Raw genomic sequence first — 26833 nt, 5'->3', positions numbered from 1 at the left:
ATAAATAAATATATTTTAAAAAATACAATTAAAAAAAAACACTAAAAAATAATAGAGCAATTTCAATGACTAACATAAAGAATAGACAACACGTTTTTCACAAACAATAGCTAAAACTTCATTTACAAAATAGAAATCATGAGACAAAAAACTAAGTTTTCCTATTTAGATTTGAATGAGTCAGCACTTCCGTTGTTACTCATCGTCTCAAAATGATAATAATAATAATATACACATACATTATGCCAGGTCATTTTAACCGATCAATATTTGAAGGGTGACTTTTCTGGCCAACATTTTGTTTGGATTTTGTTTTGTTTTGTTTGTTTGTTTGTTTGTTTTATTTTGTTGTTGTTGTTGTTTTTTTTTGTTTTTTTTTTTTTGTTTAGAATGTGGCAGAGTATGTATATCTATTTTGGTACTTCGATCGTCCAAAAGGGCCGCGTGGTATCTTAAACGATAAAGGCATATAACGATAACAAGTATTGGAAAAGGACGGAATGAATAAAGAGACGGTGGATGGTAACATGACAGCGAGCGATTGGAAATCCTCCGGACGGAATGATAAACAGAGACAAGGCAATATCCTTTATCTTACTCATCCTGTGATTGCAGCAGAACACAATGTCAACATGTATAATAATTTACACAAACATAGCGAGTCGGTGGTGGAGCTCCAGAGCCTCTTGGTACCGACCGGCCGGCCGGTCACCTAGGGGAGCTTTTATCAATAAGACTATTAATAACGCAGTACACCAGGTGGCATCCCTGGCAAACATGACGAAATGAAAAGTCGATAGAAAGTCATTTGAGTAGTCAGCAGTTTCCTTCTCCGACAGAGCTGACAGCTCTGAACACAAGAATATTCAGACCTGCCGCCGACATGAAAATCCAAAATTTCGTAATTCTTCTTAGGAGATGAAATAGAGGTCGCTATGGTTCACTTTAAAGATCAACATTTTGCCCACACAAGAGTTAAAATAAACACTTTCCTCAGAATTATGTGGTCTGGGCATGAACTTTCATTTTAAATAGGTTTTAATGACGTAGAGATGCTCGTGAAGTTCTGAAATTGGGGCCAAAATGTCGTAAAACACTATGACTTTTCCGCAATAGAGGGCATGTCTATTTAATATAATACATGGTTTGATCACGAAGAATCAAGTAGGCCTACATAGTTAAGAAGCGGTGGAAGAACAGTACCAAAACCTGGACATCAGTTGATTTGGTGGCAGGGATGGAGGACGGTAGAAAAAAAAAAAAAAAAACAACCCAATGTTAATAATAACAATAATACACTCACCTCTAGGCGCTTCACATAATTTAAATATCCTAAAACATGTAACCCATCGCCTCAATTCGCTACTGTCAGGTTGAACATTATTCCGTAAATTGACATTTAAATTTTGAAGTAAATATTGCTAGAATGGCCAAATTTAAGACTTAACTAGTTTGATAACCAGTCTTTTAACCAGTTAATAACTACCGTACTCCAGAAAGACAAGTATTTAAAAATTTGGCGAGAAAACTCGTCCGATTTAAATTATCCTTATCTTGGCAAAAACTCTTCAAACCTGGGACTTTTCGCGAAGCCTTCCTTAAAGTTAAAATGGTAGTGGCCGCATTAAGTTAACTCGACTCCAAACTACGACACAAACACAGAAGACAACAACGACGAGGATAAATCTAAAACTAAAACAACAACTGCAACAACAAAGACTGCCATTGGATAACTCAAACCAATTCTAAGATTAAGCGCCGCAGTCGATTACATATATCCATAAATAAAATAATTTGATTACAATCGTTAGAACAAGATCTTAAGAAATGAAAGGTCAAACACTTCCGGCTTCCACCGCTGAGCCTCTGTGGTTATTTTATTTACAAATCCGGGGATTAAAGGTATATTGAGAGAAGTGGAATTTGCCTAATTCCACATGGATGTGAACGAAAGGAATTCCTGCATTCTAGTTCATATGGTAGTGACGGCATAACGTTAAATCGACTCGAAGATGACCATTACGATGACAAAGAAAACAACAACAGCAACAACCTCAACATAGACCACAGACAAGGGAGACATAGACTCCCATTGGGTAATTCCAATCCTAGGATTAAGCACTAACAGTCGATTACGGCCATGTTCTGCAATATGAATCGGCATTGAACATGTTAAGTGACCTGAGATTTGACAATGGTGATAAACTAAGCAAGCGTTGTTTCTTTGGGCAAGGTACTTTGCACCATTATCCCACTCGATTTAGTGTGATTGACAGCCTGGTTATAAACACGATCGTGTGCTGTAAGAAGAGTACTAGTAGGACATAGATGGTGCCCGAAAGACTTATGAAATGGACATTTGGTCGAACATAGTCTAAACAATCGTATATATTGGCAGACCGACAGGCAGATAGCTAGCTAGCTAGCTAGCTAGCTAGCTAGCTAGATAGATAGATAGATAGATAGATAGATAGATAGATAGATAGATAGATAGATAGATAGATAGATGTGTGAATCGATGGTTGTCTGACTGGCCGGCTGGATGGATGGATAGATTGATGGATGGAAGGACGGATGGATGAAGGAATGACTGGATGGATGGATGAATGGATGGATGAATATAGTAGTGGTAGTTGTGATTGGGTGATAGGGTAATAATATAATCTGCAAATTTATTGCTAGTAAGATTTCCTTAAACTAATTAGGATTTCCAGCGATCTTTATAGAACATTACATGGATCGCAACAGAGGAACGGAAGCGATATAATATTTTAACGGTCAATATTATGACAAGTTTAAAATTGAACTTTTAAGGGGTTAGAGCTAATAGGATGGGTTTCCAAGATGATATGAGTTAAGGGTTCAAATCCAGACAGTGGATTTTAAACAAAAATTAATAAAACAATGCTAACACGTAAATGTAAAATACAATTTTGTTTAAATACAATGTAATGTATTTCTAAAATCATGAAAGTAAGAAGGGAGGAGGAGGAGGAGGTAAAAAGGCGACCATAATGAAATGAAGACGGCGGCAGCCAAAGAGTGGAGGGATAGTGGAGGGTACGGGGAGGGAGTCCGGGAAGGGGGGGGGGGGGGGGGGGGGGGGGGGGGGGGAGGGGAAAGAAGGAGAGAGAATTTGAGGGAGAGGAGCATGATAAACTGTACAAGGGATCAATATCCACGGAAGAGATTTCATTTCGGTAAGCGCGCGTGCGTTTGTTTGCGAGCCGTACATACAGAGAGTAACGATAGAAAGTCCCATAGCATGAATGCTGTGTGAGTGTGAGTGGTACGCAACGTGTGTGTGTGTGTGTGTGTGTGTGTGTGTCGTGTGTGTATTTGAATGCTTGTGTGTGTGTAGGACGTTAAACCCAACAGACTGGTGACGACGCATATAAGTTTAGAATGCAAGTGTAATTCAAAATAGGAAAGAAATAGCGGAAGAAAATAAAATCCGTTGATAATCTTGTTACTTATCTGCTTTTCAATTTCTTATATTATTGTCAGATTTTAAAGGAACAATGAGGGGTACGGATGACTCAGTTGGTAGAGCACTCGCTTCACAAGAAAAGGGACAGAGATCGACCCCCTGTCCACTCACATAGCAGTGATTGGGTAGCTGGGTCTGCTTGATCTGATGGAAAGTACTTTGTCATTGACTAGCTGCTAGAAGCAAGCTATCCAAAGAGTAACCAGCAATTCTAAATAATATTATTGTCCGTTTCACACTATAGAAACCGGGATTAACTGAAGGACTTATTGTTTAGGGCGAATGGGCCATCCCATATTATAAAAAGATTTTTTTTGACAAAGTTACTTTTGCGCCATTTGAAAAACCTCTTCTTTTATAATACAATACGGAGCAATCATTTTTCTAGATTACAAGGGTATCACTTGAAACACTGACAATGGTGTGCTGAACGAAACATAACAACAGCTTGGATTTTTATAGAAGAAAGTGAGAGGAATTGAACATGAGAGTTATAAGGCCCACTTGTTCTTGAGAACCGTCCATGATTTTATACAGAAGGAACGAAATTGACGTCACTCAGCTCTATGTTATTCTTTTTTAGACAGTCATTTTGATGATCAGTTAATTCTCACTAAATTACACCAATCATACTATAAACGTGCAAGGTTACGCATACGTTGTGTTTGGTACGTTATATTAGGCTGGCGAGCGGATGTTGTGAGTATTTTACATAAACGCACAGCATCAATACAGTGGAATCCACATAAAACCAACACGCTTACTTAAAGACAACTTTTGCTTAAAGTCAATACGACCTCTTAGTCACAGACTTAATAATATTTTTTTATTATCTAAGTATGTTGTAACATTGATGATGGATAAAGTCAACCTGACTTAAAAGTAGTGCCGCGCTGAGGACCGGACCGAGGACCGGTCCCACGGTCTTTTAGCTGTGAACCGTGGTCCAGTCCCAAAGAGGAAGACCGCCGGCGGTCCTCACTTCTTATCACCTTTCAACGGTCTCGCGCCATACTACTTCCCCAGCGATTCGTTGCCTCGGTCCTTTGCCTATCTTCCACCAATCACCACCCATCCCACTTAATTAATCGCACCCACCCCCCTTTGCCATACACTAAACGACACAGACGACCATAGAGGCAGACGACCACCTCCCTCCACTCCGCAAACCGCCCTTTCGTGTGTGAGATGGGGGAACAGGAGGCGCACGCCTTGGACGATTCCATTATACGGGGTAAATTTCAAAATTTACTACACCATAATGATCGCAATGACAATGATCTATGATGAAGGCATGACCCCTCTTCTCTAATGGGTTATTGTTTGAAATGTATGTGACTACTAAAGATGTGTGTGTGTGTGTGTGTGTGTGTGTGTGTGTGTGTGTGTGTGTGTGTGTGTGTGTCGAACCTAGCAAGTTGCAAGTCTGATTTTTTGTTTTCTTTTGTCCATCTCTTGTCGCCACTCCTTTCTATCGCATTGTTGTCATTTAAAATAATACAATAATATTAAAATTTCGTTTGGTGTTTTAACTAATCAAGTAATATGAGTTTCATTAGTTTCTTCCGTCCAAAAAAACCAGTTATAACGTCTGTATTTTTAAAAGGTCCAATAGAATATTTGGGGACCCCGATAGCTCAGTTGATAGAGCACTCTCTTTATACGCAAAGGGCCAGAGATCGATCCCGGGTGCAGTCGATTTTTTTCTGAATCCCTGTCTACTCAGCAATGAATGGGTAGCTGAGTTTGTTAGATCTGGCGAAAAGTCACCATCGACCCCTCTTATCACCTCATCCACCCCCTCTTATTATAACTTCACGTCTCTCTCTTACTCTTCAATGCTCGCTGCCCTCTAATGTGTGGGGGGGGGGGGGGGGGGGAGGGGGGGTGGGTAGAGTTGCGTGTGTGTATCAACGCCACGAACAACTCGATCAACGCCTTGGGCGATGCCATTATCTCCGTTAATGGGGATAAATTTCAAATTTTATTAAATTATCGAAGTAACAATGAAGTACGGTGAGCAAATAAAGAAGGCATCACCCCTCTTCTCTAATTAGGTTACAATTTGAAATGAGTGTGACTACTCCGTGTGTTTTACTCCTGTAGGCCACGGTTTTCATCGTGTAGCGGTCTTTAACGGTTCAAGAATGAACGGACCGGTCTAGAGACCGGTCCTTGCGGTCTTCATTTCCCAAGGACCGTAGGACCGTGGTCCTTAAGCTTGCCAAGGACCGCCCCGCACTACTTAAAAGTCAAACTCAAACAAAGCTTTATGATCCGCTGATGATGTTGACTGTATTGGGATTCCACTGTAATTGATTGACAAATTGAAATTTCAAACTTAATCAAATCAATCATATAGCATTTAATTTAAAAAACAAATTTGAAATCGGATAACAAAGTAATTGGGGGGGGGGGGGGGTATATAAAGCGAGTGACGTTGCATTCATTGAAAATGAAAACAAAAAACCTCCTTCACTATTCAAAATCCATTGTAACCAAAATACCCGGAGGCCAGAATTGGCAGGATTAAAAGAAAACAATTGATTTGATAATATTTTTTATAATTGGAAGAAATGCGTTGCTGCATCTTTTGTCATTCAATCAAGCTTTACAGAAATTACTACAAAACGATTGTGCGGCTATTGTATAGTATGGTCTAGTGGTATGCCACTCGCCTTCGGATTGGAAAGTCCAGAGTTCGTGTCATGCTCCGAGCGGCGTATAGTTGAGTCCTTGGAAAAGACTCTTTACTCACATTTTTACATTGTACACATATAGTGCAAACTGAGTACATGGCCGTTAACGGCGTTATCTAATCCTACATCTTACAGTGTTGTTGTTGGGTAGGGACCCCTTGGAAGTGCTTTTAACACATTTAGTGGATATTGCGCTATAGACATGCTTCAGTGTGCGTGTCTATGTAAGAATGAGTTAGACATATATATATATATAAATCTGTAGATAGATAGAGAAAGGAGCACATTGAGAGAAAGAGAGAGTGTGAAATGTGCGGTTAAGGAGAGAGAGAGAGAGAGAGAGAGAGAGAGAGATAGAGGGAGAGAGAGAGAGAGAGAGAGAGAGAGAGAGAGAGAGAGAGAGAGAGAGAGAGAGAGAGAGAGAGAGAGAGAGAGAGGGAGTATGTGTACGTGCAAGCACGTGTGAGTGTGCGAGTAGCATAATCTTAGCTAACGAAAAATAATAGTCCGTCAATATATTATATCCAATCCCGAGGTTGATCCGTATCGCTATTGTACCCCATTACATTCAAACACAGAGGGGTTAGGTCGATAGTTCTTTGCCCCTATCTACTTCATATGAAATGTATTTCACTTTGTACAAACCAGAGCTGTCTACTTGAAAACTTTAAAAATTCGTTAATTTTTAGGAGAGAAAAAAATTGCACTCGTTATACATAGAATGAAATTGACGTCACTCCGGTCTTTGTTATTTTTTTTTTATTTATTTTTTGCCAACCGCGTTTATGAGTAATTCTCACTAAACTGTATGAACCAGATTTTAAACGTTTAAGTTTACATATAGTTTTGTGTGTTGTTCCGTTATACTTCCGGATGGCAATGTTTTGAGCTTCTTAGCCAAGAGCACAATATAGTTAACGTTATAAATCAACAATCTAACCTTTAACAATTTCAAACAACACCCTCAAAGTCCTTAAAACTATGTAGTATGGCACCAACCTTCATTTTCAGTAAGTTTTAATGACTTAAGAGAGATGAGGCTCACGAGATTCTGAAATTGGAGCCAACATTTAGGGTCTATTCCAAGGGAAGACTTGAATAACCCAGGTGCCAGCCGCAGAGCAGCGCCGCAAAGTGAGCTAGGGTGAGGTGACTTGCTCAAGACCACACAACGCAGCAGCGGGTGATTGAACTCGGTACCTTTCGGGTAAGAAGCAAAACCGTACCACTGAGCCACGCTGTCCCCATGTAATAGTAGGCAGGTCTGAAACATGCATGGCAGGACTCAGGACACACCATTAAACTCAAAGTATGGAAACTAAAACGACGAATCGTGACAGATCCGATCACCTACCAGTAAAAGAAAGAAGAAAGAAAAATAAAACAAACAAAAAACAAAAACATGCAGACTTGTTTGTTTGTTTGTTTTTAAGGGTTTTACGGCACTTGCAACACATTTATGTCATATCAGCGCCAGTAAAAAGGAAGAAAATAAGATAGTAAAAAGTTATAGAAATACAATTAAAGTGGCCAAGAAAAGAGAAGACAAAAGGGGAATTGGTTCAAATAGGAAACAGATGTAGATTCCAAGAGCACACTATCAAAGCACTAAGTTTGAGATTACCTAAAAGTCTCATCCAGACAAAAGCACAGGTCCCCACTAAGAGGAATACACTCGAATGTTTTACAAATCGTATATACTATAAAGAAAACATAATACAATGCATAACAGAGAGATGATTTACATACAAGGAAAAAAAATATCTCCCAAAACAATAACTATGCATTTGACTGTTTCCCTCCCAGTCAAGGTATCCGGCCAGGGCCAGGACAAAACCAAGTAATCTCATTCCAAGACAAAGACAGACAGCTAGTTGGAAAACAGATATAGGGGGATAGAAGACACAGTATGTACCTCCCTGCCCACTATGGGAGGCAGGAACCCCACCCAGCATGCAGACTTCATGCAGTGCTAATAATATAGTAGTGTGTCGTTAAAACAATATTATTGTTTATATTATAATTCTTTGCGGAGCCAGCGCAAAACATCCAGCAGATCTACAAGCCCATGATTTTGGTTCGAATTTCCCTCTTTAAATTACCATCCCACTTCTCGCCATAAATAGTAAGGCGTAATGATATAAGGTTAAACTCACCCAACCCTAACACCGATCATCTCCGTATTTCGTCCTATTTACTTTTACCCCATCATATATATATATATTTTTTTTTTTTCTCACAAATTATCGGCTTATTATGAAAGCTAATGTTTAATAATTTTTACATGTTAGTGGTAGTTGAATAAAACTACTAACATGCCAATTTTATTTCAGATTGACCTCTATCAATATCTTTTCAATTTGAAAACTACCAAAGTCACCAAGGAGAGTGGACAGCGCAGAAATAGGGGCCTAGGATTGAGTGAGTTAACAAAAACGATTTGTGACGTCAGTAAGTCAAGTATTTAATTTAACTAAAAATGGCAGACGGCAAGAATGTGCTTCATTTAAATGTTTTGTTGGTTTTTTTTTCGTTTTTTTTTTAGAAGAATCGGAATCCTTCTTCAAATAGTAGAATTTTTTTTAATGTGGTGCTCTCTCGCGTTTTGAAATCCATACTTTGTTTCCCACAGCGTAGTCGCAAGCTCGTGCAGCATCCGGAATTCCAAAGATCATCAACAAAGTGAGAGTCTCAACTAATGCTAATCCACCGGACCACTCAGCAGGACTTGGGTAACAACGACTAGAATCGTCTTTGGCTGATTCGATTCAAAAAGGCGACTTTTTGTAAACAGTTTGCAATGGAATTAATGTTTTAAAAAAATATGCCATTATTTTCTTCTAGCTCTCTAACGCGTGTAGTGTTGTATTGAAATTATGTCAAGGTTGGAGGGCGTGTACCACTTATACTTTAAAGGTCAATATAGGCGGGTATCACAGGGTTAATTGCAAAGAGAAATAATAAATAGGAGCGGTAGTGGAGAGAGAGAGAGAGAGAGAAAAAAAAAAAAAGAGGGGGGGGGGGGGGGGGATATTATGCGTGCCACACTCTGGGTGTGAACTAGGAAACCTACGATTTAGAAACAAAACTACAACAATGCCTTTGTTAGCCGTTGGGAGTTGAAACAATGTGCTTGAAAAATCACTCACAACCAGTTGCCATATCAAATCATTAATATCAAGGCTGGATATCAGTCACGGTGCATTGCAAAACAAAAAATAAACAAACAACCTACCAACAAACAGAAAAAAAGGAAAAAAAAAAGGAAAAAAAACCCCACAAAAACAAAACAACCCCAAAACATTGTAATTAATAATCATGACAAAAATAAACACAATTATCTATCTGACTGTTTTCCTTTTCAACGAAAACATCCAAGCCAGTGCCAAAGGAAAAACCAATCTGTTTTCTTTCCAAAACAAGGGTGGACATCCAAACGGAAAGAGAAATTTATGATAAATGGATGGTATACTGCCAGACTATGAAGAAAAAACAAAAACAAAAAAAAAATTTAAAAAAAAAACAAAAAACACACGAGTATTTAACATTTTGGTCAGAAAACTCGACCTTCAGATATCGATCGATTAAAATGATTCTCATCTTGGCAAAAACTCTCAAAACTGGGACTTCGCAAGAGAGAGAGAGAGAGAGAGAGAGAGAGAGAGAGAGAGAGAGAGAGAGAGAGAGAGAGAGAGAGAGAGAGAGGGGGGGTGTTCTTTTAGTGTCTGTCGCCTGACGAAGGCCTGAGACCGAAACATCGCATTTTAGTAGTCTCATCGAACCATAATTTACTGTCAAACATGTCCTAATAACGATTCATTGACAATATAATTTACTGCCCGCGTTTATTTGTATTTTTAATCTAGCATTCATTGTCAAGACAAATTTCCCATCACGAAGCGGTATTTAGTCCACAGCCTTCACGCTACATTGACTCGATCTCGGTTTTTTTACGACTCAGGGGATAGAATGTAGGGAATATTGATTTACTTGATAAAAACATCAAAACAGTTTTGTTTTCCTTTCACTCTCCTGTTAACTGTTTTTTCTTTTTCTTGTCGTTATATTCGATTTTCGGTGCTTTGTTGTTATTGGTTATATTGTGGTGGTGGTGTTGCCAATGTTGTACAGTGCTTGGAACATTTCGTATGAAGTTTGGCGTGAAATATCACAGGGAGGAAGAAAAGTGAGAGACAGAGAGAGAGAGAGACAGACAGACAGAGAGAGAGAGAGAGAGAGAGAGAGAGAGAGAGAGAGAGAGAGAGAGAGAGAAAGTTTGTGAGAGGGGGGAGGGGAGCAAAGAGAGGGAGAGAGAGATTGAGGGGGGAGGGGGCACAGAGAGAGAGAGAGAGAGAGAGAGAGAGAGAGGGGGGGACGGAGAGAGAGATAGAGAGAGAGAGAGAGAGAGAGAGAGAGAGAGAGAGAGAGAGAGAGAGAGAGAGAGACTATTTAAGAAAGACAAAGAGAATAGTTCTAATAAACAAATGCCAATCCCAAGAGGAGCGATCTATCCATTTGCCTAGTCTGAGATCACATTTAAAAACTCAACAAGACTTTATAGTCCCACAGAATCTCAACCAAGAGGAACACACTCAAATCGCAACGACGTTTTAATAAACCTATACGGAGGGCGAAGTGGCCGAGTGGTTAAGGCATTGCACTCTGACCCGGAAGGTCCCGGGCTCGAGCCCCACTTCAGGCACTTTCGTTTTTTTTCCTTGAGCAAGATTATCAACCCCCAATTTGGTTGCTCACTTCGACAACATGAGTGATTCCTGTTGACATCAGACATCTTGTTTGATGAATTATCTATATATTCCTTCGTTGAATGCCTAGGCGATGATATCTTATGATGTGGCGGAAGGGCATAATTTTATAATTGAATACGGAGATATAGCGAGGATGGGGATTCACACTTCAACAAAACAAAAATATTAAAAACAAAAACAAAACAACAACAAATATTTGACACTTTCACTCAATGCAAAATATCACAGCGAAGGCCAGGGAGACCACAAACCGTCTCGAAATCTCATTGGAAGAAGAAAAGTAAGAAAACCAAAGAGAGGAATGACCTGACTCAGAACACAAGTAAAGCAAATCTAACAACAGCTTGTCACAAAATTAGAAGACTTAGCAGTGAAATTATCAAAGGAATACATAGATCTATGAATAATTTGACTTCTTTTTGATGTTGAAGATTTTTTATCTTTTCAGAAACTAAAAATGAACGTATATCAATGGTTGAATCATATCAATAATCATAGTTTTTAAATAATGAGTCTTCAATAGCCATTAAAATAATAAACCATTTGAAAATAATAAAAAAAAAAAATAAAACAATAAAGTTAATAATAATAATAATAACAATAACAATAATAATAATAATAATAATAATAATAATAATAATAATAATAATAATAATAATAATAATAATAATAATAATAATAATAATAATAATAATAATAATAATAATAAAAATAACAAAATAATAATAATAATAATAATAATAATAATAATAATAATAATAATAATAATAATAATAATAATAATAATAATAATAATAAGATTATCATTATTAATAACAACAACAACAACAACAACAAATAAGTAATGAATTCCAAAGGAAAAGGGCACTACAACCATTTCGACATAGCAACGACGTGTCGTATCAAAAATTAGGGCATGGCAAAAGGAAAATGACACGAACCCGAGACAAATCAAGACTAACTTCGTGAACTCGGGAAGAAAATGGGAAAGAAGGAACGAGTAGGAAGTAAGACGACACTCGAGTGATTGATAGGCAGTTGGACGAATGGATGGATGGATGGATGGATGGATGACTAGGAGTAGAGGTACGGATCAGAAGAACGGGTGCCTCGGATTAGGTATTTAAGCCCGAGCGAGAACATAAAAATGTGAACATAAAGATCGATCGATACCCCGGGATATAGAGATGGCTTAAAGAAAGAGAGAAGAGAAAAGAGGAGAGGAAAGGAAGACAGAAAGAAAGAAAGAAAGAAATAAAGAAAAAAAAAGGAAAGAAGAAGAAGAAGATAGAAGAAGAAGAAGAAGAAGAAGAAGAAGAAGAAGAAGAAGAAGAAGAAGAAGAAGAAGAAGAAGAAGAAAAAGAAGAAGAAGAAGAAGAAGAAGAAGAAGAAGAAGAAGAGCAACAACAACAACAACAACAAACAACAATAAACAACAACAAGAGGAGGAGGAGGAGGAGGAGGAGGAGGAGGAGGAGGAGGAGGAGGAGGAGGAGGAGGAGGAGGAAATGAGCCCATAAAACTTCATACGGTCATTTTCTCTATTCTCGATCAAATGTTTGAAAATTCATAAGAGCGCATAAAACTGACTTGTTTTCAAAATCGTGACGCTTTCAAAAAGCATTAGCCAACGCCGTATTAAATGTAAAAAATAAATAAATACATTAAAAAAATAATAATAAAATGAATAATATATTGATTTGAAAAATACGCATGAAAATGAGAGACTCATACATGAAAAGATGAGCAATTGATGGCTTCTCGACATATCCCTGAATAAATAATAAATGACGGGGTGCCAGGTCTATGGCCTGGATTTGTTGTATAAAAGAATTTTAAAAAGAACAAAAAAAAAAAAAAAAAAATAAATAAATAAATAAATAAAAAAATAAAAAAACCCTCATCCTACAGGGATGGAAACAACGCGCAAATATGGAGTCTCAAAGTCAAAACTGCAAATCGTCCTACGAAGCCAATGGGTGAGGACTACAAAAGCAAAAATTAAAAAATTAAAAAATAAAACCAACCAAACAAACAAACAAAAAAAAAACAAATCGAGAAAAAAACAACAACAAACAAATCCATCAAACAAGAAAACCTTAGACAAATCAACCGAAGAAGGAAAATAAAAACAGAAAAAAAAAAAAATAAACAAACATGAAAAGCAAGTCGTAGGCGTGGCTAAGACATTCGGAAAGCCAAAGTGTTGTATTGAAATGACATGAGCATTTATACAGCGCATATCCACTAAACATGCTAAGAGTTTTGCAAGGGCTCCCTATCCAACAGAAACACTTAACATGGAGGATGAGTCATTTCGTCTGTTATACGATATTACATTTTTTTTCTTTTCCACATAGACAACGCTGTTAACAGGCAGGTACTCATTTTACACATGAGTGCGGTGAGAGAATGTGAATAATGACTCACCGCTGGACCTTCAGGTCCGAAGGCGAGTGTCATACCACTACTAGCCCATAAAACCACACAAATAGTGACTTGTACTCGTACATGTGAGCTTTGCGCTGAAAATCCAAATTTAGAGATTTCTGATTTAATATAAAAACGAAATTTTAACGAAATCTTTGATAATAGGCTTCAACAGTCGTGACGTCACTTCTCTCGTAATGATGCATAGTAAATTAGTAACTGGTTCTAAACTATCGGAACAATGGTGGACGCCCTTATGAAATACTTCTTCGACGAGCATAAAAGTATATCCGGATGAGAGAAACACGATAAATCTGATCATATTTTGACTTTTATTACATTCTGATCAATGACATAATACATGAAAAAGTTCTATCCAGCATGAAGAATAAAAAGTACAGATATTCTTTGTTTAGAACCAAGCTGCTCGTAGCAGGGCGGACATGACATCACAGACTTTTGAATCTTATTGAGAAATCCTTGTTCAGAGAGCATGTAAATAAAACATCAAAGTGACAAATTAGATAGCAGGCATTGGTGTAAGAAATGCGTCTAGAAAGGCGTCAGAAAAAGCGTGTAAGAAACTGCCAGACAAAGCAGAGAGATGTAAATACGAGTTAACCCTCTCCTTAACAACTATAGACAAATCCGTCACATTCGTTACGATACAACCAACATTTTTCTTATTCACATTTCTCTTGTACATCATAACATTTAAAGATAATGAACAGTGTGTTGTAGAGCATGTTTTGTTACAGAAATTATTTATCGCAACAACTTACTGCTATTATATGTTTGAGTGATAAAAACTCTATTTTTGTGTTAGTTGGGAGTGACGTTTTCGGGAAAATCCTGAAAATGGCTGGTAAGGAGGAGAGTTAAACAGAAATGGAACCATGAAGCTCAAAATAGTTTGGCTCCTTTCTATACTATCTACAATAAACTCTTCGACCAATCATTTTTGTTTAAAGCTGTATATGTACATTTACATGTCAGGACATAAGAATTTTTCAACCATCGTCCCACTGGTTTTAATCATTCCAAATGGAACAGAACTTTATATCCAATTACTTTAAAAGTCGTATCAATGTGATAGGCATCTGTTTTTATACTGAATAATTAGGTCGGTTTAAAAAAAAAGGGCGAATGTTCCGCATTATAAAAAGGATTTCCAAACGTTAATTGGACGCCATTTAATGCCATGTTAAACCTGTTTTTATTCCGATTGGGGGTCCCGATAGCGCAGTTGGTAGAGTACTCGCTTCACACGTAAAGGAACCGAGATCGATCCATGGCGAAATCGATTTCTTTCTCTCGAACCTCCTGTCTACCAAGCAGTGAGTGGGTAGCTGGATCTTTAAGATCTTGCAATAAACGCGCGTCCTATCCAATGGGTAGCAAATAATTGTTATTATTTACTTAACGTAATAGATAACGATGAGATAAAATATATTCTTCGTGTAACTGAATATGATGACGTGCGATGACTAGACGGAATGGGGGGGGGGGGGGGGGGGGGGGGGGGTTTGCGAGATGGGGGGAGATAGAAGTTACTTATAAAGATAAGGAGAGAGAACAACAAAAGAGAAAGAAAAGGAAGGAAGAAAGAAAGAAAAAAAAAGAAAAGAAAGAAAAAAAAAAAGAGAGAAAGAGAGGAAGAAAAGAAAGAAGAAGAAAGAACAGACAAAGAACAGAACAAGACAGACAGACAGACAGACAGACAGACAGACAGACAGACAGAAGACAGACAGACAGAAGACAGAAGAGAGAGAGAGAGAGAGAGAGAGAGAGAGAGAGAGAGAGAGAGAGAGAGAGAGAGAGAGAGAGAGAGAGAGAATCAGTCGGACCTGGTCTTTAAGTTCGAACTCCCGTGAGACGTCCATACCATTTTGGTGACAAGGAACAGCACTTGGCGAATGAAGGAAAATAGAAAGTATGATTATGATGGGTGATAGACAGATGGATAAATGGGTGGTTGGTATAACAAGATGTATAGAAAAAAAAAAGAACGAGGATGAAAAAAAATTTTTTTTAAAGTAAAGAAGAGGGAAGGGTGGGCTGATGGTTAGCAAACCGTTTGAGGATGGATGGATGGAAGAATAAATGAATGAATGAATAAATAATCCACAGGTACAGTTCTATAAGTTTTCATAAGTAATTCCGGAGCTCAAACGGTAAATTACTACACATTAGACTATAAATAAATAAATAAATAAAATAAATGAACGACATTTCCTATTTCTAACCATTTAGCCAATAAAATTATTTTTCTTTAAAACCCTACTACCACGACTACGACGAGCTTGGTCTTTAATTAAGGAGGTCAGATGAAAAGTACATCTGATGGTACATAAGCACTTCATTCATTGATAATGTCCTTTTATTGTATACAAACCGGGTTCTCTATTTGTTTTTTTAAAAAAAGAAGGAGCATGCATGATTTTGAGGGAAAAGAAGACGCCCACAGACCTGCCCAAAGGATGAAACTGCAAGAGAGGGTGCCACCCCTCTACAGTCTAAACTGTAGGGGCCATTGACAAGAGCTGCGGGAGACAACGGCGTTCCTTCATCACCAACGAGACATTGAAACATGAAGACAATAAGAATAAGAGGGGAGAACGAAAAAGAAGAAACCTTCGGCTTTATGTCCATCGTGACTCTAAAAGATTACTCTTTTATTTCTATTTTCTACAACAAGTCCAATACTCGTAAGTGAAAAATGTTGGTAGAGATATCACCAGGACTGGAAAGGCGCCGGGGGAAGGGAGAGAGAGAGAGAGAGAGAGAGAGAGAGAGAGAGAGAGAGAGAGAGAGAGAGAGAGAGAGAGAGAGAGAGAGAGAGAGAGAGAGAGAGAGAGAGAGAGACACGCGCGTCCCCCTTTATTCAACACAATCAAGATGAGCGACAAATCCTGTTATCAAACAACTTGCCATTACACACACACACACACACACATATATATATATATATATATATAATATATATATATATTATATATAATATATATATATATAATATATATATATATATATATATATATATATATATATATATATATATTATATATATATATATATATATATAATATATATATATATATATATATATATAATATATATAATATATATATATATAATATATATAATATATAATATATATATAATACATATGTATATATATATATATAATATATATATATATATATATATATATATATATATATATATATATATATATATATATATTATAAATTGTATTGTAAAGTGAACAAGAGCAACCTGTATGGGACGATAGAAATAATGATATAGAAGGGATTGAAAATACAGGGCCAGACGACTGGCCAGAAAAGAGCACCGTAAGTAAGTACGTATCAGAAAAAAAAAGAAAAAAACCCCCACATAACAACCTAGCCAATCTTGAACAAAAAGTGCATTGTTACGTCATTTATAAACTGAACACAAATTATATTATGTGCCTGTGATCGCATAATATACACTACATAAAATAAGCACAACCCTTTGTGAAAAGCGCATTCGGAAACGTACTTAAACATCTTGGTAACGGTCTTGCTATGTCCTCCCATTCATGAGATCAAATACGCCAGCTGACATTTTAACTTCATTTGTCGCTAAAATCTCTAAATCAAGTAAATCTCAGGCGTATATTATTATTCTAATACTGTAATACTATATAACGTCCACATCCCGTGACCTTCAAAGAAATGTCAAAGGTCACTTCCAAATGGATTGATTAACACGAAGGAAAGCGGCAATTAATTGTATTGACTCGCCAAATGTTTTACACCCTCTCGAAACCGCACCAGGGGATTAAGCCAATTATTTCAATTGTGCCGCGTACCATGAGCGCTCCGAGCAGAATAAATTATTAACTCTCACACAATCGAAATCCGAGCACGAATATATTTACAATCGGATTTTAGACCTGGGGGGGGGGGGGGGGGGGGGGGGGGGGGGGGGGGAAGACTTTGACAGATATGAAACAATAATTGTGTTCGTGTCAGTGTGTGCTACTGAACAGCAATGAAAACGTGATCAACCATCTCAAAACGGTGTTACGTCGGCGGGTGTAGTCCCGGCGATGTGTTATGTCACTCGCCTGCCTAACGGCAAAATCGCTTCATCAGTGGGGGGCTTTCCACCTGTCCAACATGTACCCGATGTGGGAACGAACCCGAAACCACAGAGCATCTAGTTGAACGGTGTGTTGGGACGAAGCTTCCGGGTGGGTTTGCGACGGTGCAAGAATGCGGTAAAGAATTTGCGGATTAGGTCGATCGTCATAGCATAGTAGTAGTGTGAGCACCATTAGAAGCTGCTGCTGCTGCCTTCGCGCAAATGAATCTGGCAAGATGGCGATTCCCCAACGTCAAATGACCGATCTTAATGCCCCACCCAGCAGTTTTTATAAATAATCAAATGACCGATCATTATGCCTGAGCAAATTTAATAAATACCTACTCATTTGAGTAAACGGGGTCATAGAATTAATTTAATAAATATTTGCAAGTTACTCGTATATATATCAATCCGTTACAAAAAAATAATGATTAATTTTTAGATTGCCAGTGATTAATTATATACTCGTTGGGAAAAATTTACCATAAGCTGCAGGAACAATTTTGACTCTCAACCCGTTTTTTGTTTTTTTTTAATTTTTTTAAGTATAGATATAAAAGTCCAACCCCTCGCCTACCCATGTGACCAACATAGACTAACCACAATCCCGTTATTTGGCGTGATCAAAACACACATGTTAAACGTTATTGTAGAAGCCGCGCTTATTCTTAACCCCCCCCCCCCCCCCCCCCCCCCCCCCCCCCCCCCCGTTGTTTTTGAATCCTCCCCACCACCACCCCCACAAAAAAAAAAAAAAAAAAAATCACCTCTCTCACACTTACACGATTCGAGTCTGGACCCATCGAACTCGATATATTATTTCCCAATTCTAACCATTTTGCCCATTAAATTCAATTTTTTTCCCACCTAATTGATCTGGTCCGACGTGTACTTATTTGCGAGTCTGATAACCCAATTTGCTATAATCTCATTGCTGTAATGGAAAAAAGTCTCAAACCAACGGAAAATATCGTCCATTATTACAACAATGAAAAAAATCCCCCCCAAAAAACAGGCCCATAATTGCGTCCGGTTACCAGACCTTCAAACATGTGCACGTTGATCTGGTGGTTCATTCCGACGTAGTACGAGATAGGCGCGGTGGGTCACAGTACATAACATAACGTAACATTTTCGCGCATTGAGCATCACCCAGTGATGAAAATGCGCGTTATAAATGTCATGTATTATTATAACATAACATAACTTATAACATAACAATTCCGTGTCAGGGGGATCCGTGATCAAAGTGGAGTTGTGGTATTTTGGCGCTCAGCCATCGAATTTTGATCCGATTGTTATGCGTTAATTACACTTAAGATTATTCAAAAGTAAACAAGCCCGCATAAGGGAAACGTGGGTGCTTATAATTCGCATTGGAAATCGTTAGGATCATTCATTTCTGTCCCTATGACTCGATGGAGAGTAATAATAATACTAATAATAATTGTAATATCATATTATATAGTCGCCAGAGACTTCAATAAAGAGATGATGATGTTATGTGTGTGTGTGTGTGTGTGTGTGTGTGTGTGTGTGTGCGTGTGCTTGTTCGCGCGCGAAGGGTATTTGTGTATGCGTAAAGACTAATCCGTGATCAATTTTGAAGCATTGGTTTGCATGGTTAGATTATAAAAGCAAATTATTGTGGTGAAATTGAATGGTTGACATAACATAAGAATTACAAACGTAAGCAATGCACGCACGTCCGCAGACTACACTGAGAGACGAGAGAGAGAGAGGAGAGAGAGAGAAGAGAGAGGAGAGAGAGAGAGAGAGGAGAGAGAGAGAGAGAGAGGGAGGGAGAGAGAGAGAGAGAGAGAGAGAGAGAGAGAGAGAGGGAGAGAGAGAGAGAGAGAGAGAGAAAGAGGGCTTTCATTTACATAATAATTTGTCATTACTTTACCTATAGCATTGTTGCTGTTGCAGTAGTAGTAGTAGTGGTAGTAGTAGTGGTAGTAGTAGTAGTAGTAGTAGTAGTAGTAGTAGTAGTAGTAGTAGTAGTAGTAGTAGTAGTAATAGTAGTAGTAGTTATTGTTTTTTGTTATTGTTTTTTTGTTGTTGTAATACTGTAGTGGTGATACAAAACATATTATTAGTAAAATATAAGAACTACGTAACTAAATATCAAAGGCCACATACATTTCCATCGATTTGTAAAACATGTCATTTTTTTTCATAGGTTATCATTTAAAATAGAAAACGATGCATGCAGTTGTTATTGTTGTGGGAGTGAATACAATCCAGCCCATCCCTTCCTAAACTCAGTTTCGTAAAAATTAAAAAAAAAAATTTAAAAATCGATACCCGAACTCGTTACAGAACGATTAACCAATCTGATTTTTGCTTTCACGAGGGAATCGATACTCGCTCTTGGATAAAATCAAAGAATGTCGTTAAAGTCAATCCATCAAAGAAACAATGGGCTGCTTTGACGCGTCTGTTTATTGATTACGACAACAATGGAGTATATTAAGAGTATTATTGCGGCCTGTTTGGATTTGTTCATCCACTTAAGTAATGAGAAAATGGGTCCGCTTTTTTATTTATATAACTAATCGAGAAGACAATAAGATTTGTTGAGTTTTGTTTGGGACTTTATTTTTCGCACCCTCGAGGGAGAGAGAAAGAGTAATTGTATAGATTGGCAAGAGTATTTATTGGCCAAACAACTGAATATAACTACATATTTTGATTGCTCGCGTGTTTGGATACAAAACAATGCCCTTCCTATCTCAATGTTCTTTTCGCCGCACCTCAAACATAAAAGTTATATCGGGTGAACAAAATAAAAAGAGAGAAGGGGGAAGAAAAGGAGGATAACTTTTTCAGTTGAAGGTTATTTAAGACACAATGATTCTTACGATGCGACTTCCCTTATATTTTTTCATAGGGATGCTTTAATTTTAAGCGCCCGACTTTGTTTTTTGTTTTTTTTCTTGTTTTTTTTTAAAATGTAATATTTGAGACAATATTTTTATGCGCCAAGAAGAAAAAAAAAGGTGAATATTGGAGATTGCGCAAAATTATGCTTAACTATTCATTCGATCTTCGGTAAGAGTTTGCGATCACAGAACATGAATTGTCTACATTGAGTCAAATATCAACTTTAATTTTTGCCAACAAATGGCAAAGTTCTATTTCAAAGATCTAGTGAAATGTTGACCAACCAGTGGTCAGCAGGAGAGGTGTCAAAGAATTTTAATACAAGGCGTTGAATTGGGCAATCCTTAGTAATGAACCATCATAATATATAACAGGAACCCACAGGGCAGAAGAAATACTAGGACTAGGAGTCCTAAAGAGATGGGATGAAGACGATCGAGTGTTCGGAGAAGTAGTGAAATAGGTAGGACAGGGCAGAAGAAATGCTAGGACTAGGAGTCCTAAAGAGATAGGATGAAGACGATCGAGTGTTCGGAGAAGTAGTGAAATAGGTAGGATTGTCGTGATCCAAAATGAGGAAGATGGCCCCGAACCGAGTACCTGTGTATAGCATAAGTCCCAACAACAAGGGCAACGAGGAAGAAGAAAGGAAGTAAATGGGTTACGAAATACATAATATTGCATTGTCCTCTGGGTTTCGGTCTGGAAGTTATTTATGACCGTTCAACATGTCTGTTACTGTTAAGTCAATACTTTCATTGCAACCAGGTTATCAGAGGCACAGCTGCATTTATTGATTTTTGTAAACATCAACCCCCCCCCCCCCCCCCCCCCCCCCCGCCTCCATGGCCAAATGAGTCAATCTGACAACAGTCACTATAAATATATCAGGGAGTTAATGAAACATCTCAAGATCCCGAGTGTGTGACCTATCAGTATAATACATGCTGAACACATCAACGTTACTATTACTAGGTCTTTTTATGCGGCTATGTGGTCTAGTGGTATGACACTCGCTTTCGGATCGGAAGGTCCTGGGTTCGAGCCTCGCGCCCGGCGCATAGTTGAGTCCTTGGAAAAGGCTCTTTACTCACATAATCTCACCGTACTCAGGTGTAAAATGAGTACCTGGCCGTTAACAGCGTTGTCTTTGTCCGAAAAAATTGTAATATCGCTGAACAGGCGGCATGTCCCGTCCTACATGTTAAATGTTGCTGTTGACCAGGGACCCCTTGTAAAGGGCTTTGAGCACATTTAGTGGATATTGCGCTATATAAAGCTCAATTTTTTAAAAATGGAATCTTAGCAGATCGGGAAATGGTAGAAGCGAATATCATTTGACATGTTGAGCCCATACACGAATACATCTAGCTCTATATATGTATTCATTTACTACAAAATAATTGTTTCCTTTGTCCACGTTACTTTTCTCACGACAATGGCTATGATTAAATTACGTTGATACAATTCGGAAAAGTCCGGGTCCTTTTATATATAATATATATATATATATATATATATGTGTGTGTATGTTGGAAGGGGAGGGGGGGGGGGTGATTAATTGTATTGTAAGCGGGTCTATAATAACGTCAGTAAGTTGAGGGTCTACTCAATAAAAATCGATGGATCATTCTTAAATATACTACCGCATACTACTAATATGTAGCAATCCATGACAATGACAAGCAAAGGAGTCAAAAGTTTATCCCAGTCCTTGTACTTTAGAAAATATCAGGCTACCCTTACTTACAGCTTCCCAGTTCAATTTGGTTGACAAAGCAGGAAAGGGCATAACTTCGACGCATATATATACTATTCGAACACAGTATATTTACGTGTGGGTCAAGAGCTCTTTCAGTAAGGCTGTTGAACACTCCGCCATTATGATGAAAAAGATGTTTCCAATACATTCTATTACAAAGCTGTCAACGCACAGAAAACAAAACAAACAACAACAAAAAACAAAAAAACACAACAAAAAAAAACAAGAAAAGACTTTTAAAAACTTCAGACTTTTTTCCAGAAGCATAAATCACAAAAATCTACCTTTCTAATCTGGTTCGTTGAAACATGAGTAAGAAATGCAAGTCTTGTAACTACAAAGTCCATTAGAAATATGCCATAAACAACATTTGACACGATCAGTTAAGTCATATTACACGTGTCAACTTCAAAGCAAAACGGGATCTTAGAAATCCCGTCAGGATTTATTTAATTTTAACCCCCCCCCCCCCCCAAAAAAAAAAAAAAATAAAACAAAAAAACTTCAGGGAAATCCCGAAAAAAAATAAGGGGAGTTGGCAGCAGGTGATTGTATATTAAAGTACATACACGGGATTGCCTCTCAATAAACTCTGGCAATCCTAGCGCATCATCGCCCAATGATCAATGAGTGAAATATTTCAAGCATAAATCTTAAACCCGCTTTGATGGAAAATCAATTCAGAGAATGGGAAATAATCAGATCAAGGAAAATATGGGTTGTTCTGATGAAACGCTGATCCAACAAAATGACAATTTCTTGTCTTTTTAAACGGAATGATGGGCACCAGAACAGCTTAACAGTGATCATCAGCAAAATAAATAAATAAATAAATGAATGAATGAAAAAATAATAATAATAATAATAATAAACGCACGACAGGATAGCAATATTTGGATCTCATGCCAGAATAGTTTTAGTATTAAAATCGTTTATTTGTTTTAAGTCTTGTATATTTCGTCATGTATGTTTCCGTGGGGGGGGGGGGGGGGGGGGGGTACAGGTCGCTTGCGACGCCATTACATATTTTCACCCAGAATAAATGGAGAAGATGAAGGGAAATTCCAATAGATTACAGATGGTCAATAATAACTTTTCAAGAAAAAGCATGTGAACAAGTGAGAAGGTCACTGCTGGGTGGAATTAATGTGGAAATGATCAGAATTTGGAAATTTGATTTACATGAAGTTCAAAGCGACAAAAACTCATTCTCCTGGCTGGACCAGAAAGCTTGGTTGACTTTATCCATTATCAATCAATGGAACACACTTTGATAAAGAACAGAAAAGTTTGAACCAACAAAAGGTGTTGACTTTAAGCAGAACTTGACCTTAAGAGTGTTGACTATATGCGGATTCCATTGTTGTTTTTGTTTAATTTCATCTTCAAAATAATAAGTTAGGCTTAAAACCAATTGCTAAGTATCGAGATCACCGAGCTATTAAAACCGTTTTGGGACGATTGTTCACATATTTAACTAACGAGTACCTACAGTTTTGATCTAGCAATTGTTTCTCACGGGTATGTGATTATAATATTCTGTTAGATAGCTATGGAACGGGGTTGGGACCGGCTTCTTGACGGGATCTAGATAATTATATATTACGTTGTTGTATTAGATTCTAACTGGCGTCAGGAAATGAAAGCATGTATTCGGCTCACTAACTCACTACCTCTTCTTCTTTTGGTTCCTCATCAGCTTACAGCCCTGTTCTATTATGGTTGGTATGAGAGGGGGGGGGGGTGCTCAGGTTGGGAAGCGTTTCTCCTCCATTCATCCCCCTTTCCTGGGCTAGGGAAAGGCTGTTTCTGTATTAGTATTAGAATCAGCTCAACTCTGCTATCCTCCTATCTTTTTTATCACACTTATGTCATTTGGTCTTTTGACGTCCTTGGTTTTGGACGAAGCCATTTCGTTCACTCTGGGCCTTTCCTGGGATCGTTTACTTTCACTGAGATGTAGATTGTCCAATGGAATTGTTAGTTTGTTTTTTTTTAATGGGGGAGGGGGGGGGGGGTATTTTTAAATGATAGATGATCTCTTTAGAATGTGTTGTTAATTGTTAAGCTAACAGGCGTCCTAAATGTTAAGTGTTGCTGTTGGCCAGGGATCGCTTGTAAAGCACATTTAGTGGATACTGCGCTATAAAAAAGCTCATTAAAAAAAAAGTATGTACTGCTTTTTAAAACAAGGCACTAGCATGGATTGCTCTTTAAAGTCCATTGTTGTTTCTGTGTTTGTTTCAACAAGGTGTCATGTCTTGCTTTTGCTTGGGTCTCTGAAATCTGGGAAAAAGTACTTTTCGATAGACTAGCGTCCTATCCAGAGGAGAGCAAGCAATTTCTGTTGTCCGTTTCACGTTATAGACACCAGGACTTAACTCCCGACTCCGTGGGCCAAATTGCTCTGAAGGACTATGTACTTTTATTCTTCTTCTGTTCATCCCAGTACATTCTGATAAAATATGAGATTGACGCACTGGGTTACTACATCATAACATAAAGCCTGCCTTTAATGCATAGACACATGGAATAATATCGAGTTTATCGGTTGTCAAATGTGTTCGGTGAGTTTAAAACAAGAGTTGATGGGAAACCCGCAGTGTCCCGAGATATAAACAAACGTATTATTCACACACAAACACACATACACACACGTGCCTAAATACATCACATCTAATAATCCACACATAAATAAATCAATAAATACATAAGTACAAAATTAAAATCAAATCAAAATCAAGAACACAGTGTTAACAAGAAGAAACAAGAAATTAACGAGAAACGAAACTTAAGTTCTTAAAACGAGATTCTATACATTATAAACAAGGTCATTTTAAAAATATTACAATTATTGTTATTATTGTTTTGTTATCATTGTTGCCGCCGCTTTAGTATTATGATCCGCGCTGTAATCAAGTCCTCGGTGCAAAAGTTTCGATCTAAGCTAAAGCGAATTAATTGAACGTGTGCGTCGAGGGAACAGAATTCTATGAAGACAAAGACGAGAATGTAAAGTGGTGAAGAAGAAAGAACAAAAAATATGAACGAACACTGACAGGAAGACATGAGAACGGATTGGAACATTGTAGACGGATGGATGGATGGATGGATAGATGATAGATAGATTGACAACACACACACACACAAACAAAAACACACAGAAACAGATTTGATAGAAGATAGGTAGATAGATAGATAGATAGATAGATAGATAGACAGACAGATAGATAGATACACAGGAGGTGGGTGGATGGATGGAGAGTAGACTATTAGACAGAATGGAGAGAGAGAGAGAGAGAGAGAGAGAGAGAGAGAGAGAGAGAGAGAGAGAGAGAGAGAGAGAGAAGGGAGAATATGGGATAAGGATATTATATAGTAGGGGCGGGACGGGTTGGGAGAGTGAGAGAGAGGAGGAGATGACAAGACGAAAGGCAATTTTGAATTGAATTAGATTTAAGGGATTATTCACGCCAGCATCATGTTTCGGTAATAATATAAAGGGCCACGGAATCAGCCAGACAATTTTAAAGGAATGGAAGTTAACCAGTTAGCCGACGTTCTATGGAGAGAAAAAAAAAAACAAACAAAAAACAAACCCCAACATATATGCATTAAAAAATTTGGCCAGAAAACTCGTCCTTCCAATATCCATCGATTTCACGAAGTCCCAGGTTTGAGAGGTATTGCCAAAATGAGGGTCCTTTCAATCCATCGATATTGAAGGGCAGTTTTTTTTTCGGACCACTTTTTTAAAATACGTGTTTTTCCAGAGTAGTAAGTTAAATGGTTAACGAAAAGGAAGAAATAGAGGAGAGAGAAGAGGAGGAGGAGGAGAGGGGGACTATGGCTCAGGTCATAACAGTTTGATAAAAAAAGACGAAGTCGAAGAGAAGCATAATTCCACGTTAAATGCATAATGCATTTCAGCTGATGTCAGTTCGGGTTTTTCACTCTCCTGACATTATTAAACGGTAAAACATTAAACAAGTAACAAGTATATACGAACAATTTCTTTTTAATTTTAAAAATCGAATTGTGTGAGACGCCCACAAAATTGTGAAAAATGCAAGTAATAAGTAAATAAGTATACACGTCCGTAAGGGTAAATGGTTACGTGGGATTTCTTTTAGGGGTAGTTAAACTTTTAAACACACAAACAGCATAGAACAAACCAATTACCCGTCGATTAAATTTGAACCACGTTCAAAAGTATCAGTATAAAAATAGAGGCTTTCAGTCTTTCACGACTATCTATAAAGTAGTCCTTCAGAGCCACCAGACCCATGGAGCCGGAGTTTACCCCGGTTTCTATAGCGTGTAACGGACAATAGCAATCGATTGCTACCCTTTGGATAGGACGCTAGACTTCCGCCAGATCAGACACACCCAGCTACCAAATCACTGCTGGGTGGATGAGGATTCAGAAAAAATTCTCGACTGCACCCGGAATCGATCTCAGTCCCTTTGCTTGTGAAGCGAGTGCTCTACCAACTGAGCTATCGGGACCCCCACTATCTATAAGCTGGTACATAGTTTGAGATAAGTACACAATAATATTGGGCGCGACAATTGAAAATGTAAATTTGTATGTCCTTCGTGGACCTATGACACACTCTGTACGCATATAAGTATAAGTAATCTCATCGGAAGACGACAA

The 26833-nt window shown here is 37.9% G+C and overlaps 1 protein-coding gene across 4 annotated transcripts in view; it reads right to left on the bottom strand.

Annotated features, from left to right (window-relative positions):
• Positions 1-26833, bottom strand: part of LOC144967289 (syntaxin-binding protein 5-like) — a 91447-nt gene that overhangs the window by 53117 nt on the left and 11497 nt on the right. The window lies entirely within an intron of this gene.

The sequence above is a fragment of the Berghia stephanieae genome, chromosome 3 (assembly GCF_034508935.2).
Source record: "Berghia stephanieae isolate SIO BIC M18660-M18661 chromosome 3, UCSD_Bste_1.3, whole genome shotgun sequence".
Classification (NCBI taxonomy): Eukaryota; Metazoa; Mollusca; class Gastropoda; order Nudibranchia; family Aeolidiidae; genus Berghia; species Berghia stephanieae.
The sequence above is the reverse complement of the archived record's forward strand: the minus strand, read 5'-3'. Positions and strand labels throughout refer to the sequence as shown.